Below are 1,002 nucleotides of genomic sequence, written 5' to 3' on the forward strand. Positions count from 1 at the left end.
ATATAATATGTATATATATATATAATATGTGTACACACACACAAAATAGTATTTGTGACAAAAGATTACAGTTCCATATTATTTAACAAGAAATTACAGTAGCATGTAATACATATTGTGTAAGTGTGTACGTTTGTATATCTGCATATCTATCTATATAATGATATAGATAGATAAATAGAAAGATAGAGAGATGTATAATGCGTGTGCGTGTGTTTCTATTCTTTTAGGTGATTTTTAAATGCTTCATTGAGAAATTTTGACATGACAAAACATAAATATGTATATATATATATATATATATATATGTGTGTGTGTATGTGTGTGTGTGTGTGTGTGTGTGTGTATGTATGTATATGAAGAGAGAGAGGAGAAAGACAGACAGATATATATAGATTGGTGTGCGCGTGTTAGTGTTAGTGTGTGTGTGTGTGTGTGTGAGACAAGTAAATCGATTAATAAACAGACAAAGAAACAATCTCGTAAGAAATTCCGTCAAAGATGTCTCCTTTTACAGCTGACAGTAAAAAAAACAAAAACAAAAATATAGGCTAAATTAACCTTGTCCTTTAGAAATAGACATCACCTTGCATGTCTGTACATTTCAACGAGAGGGGGGGAGGGGGTCAAGCAGCTAAATACACATACGTACATATGGGAGTGCTCGTATGTACCATACACACACCTACATATTATGGTATAGCCATGTAAAGCCGTGTCTAATCTTCAGGTAAACATAACTTGCTGCTCCTCTCTCATCCTGTTACGCCATTATTTCATTGAAGATTCTGTTCAAGGGAAATAACTCAAATAGGATCACGCGATTTTCCGATGTTTTTAAACTTTCATAAATAAAAAAGCTTTCAGCTGGTTGTTTGTTTTTGTTGTATGGTTGTCGTTGTTTCAGCACCAGTTCCACCCCGAGCGAGTAAACCTATAATGAAAGGCACTCCATCTATGACTATCACGTCTTTTTTGTATATCTAGAATTACCGAATTACA

The sequence above is a fragment of the Octopus bimaculoides genome, chromosome 11 (assembly GCF_001194135.2).
Source record: "Octopus bimaculoides isolate UCB-OBI-ISO-001 chromosome 11, ASM119413v2, whole genome shotgun sequence".
NCBI classification, from domain to species: Eukaryota; Metazoa; Mollusca; class Cephalopoda; order Octopoda; family Octopodidae; genus Octopus; species Octopus bimaculoides.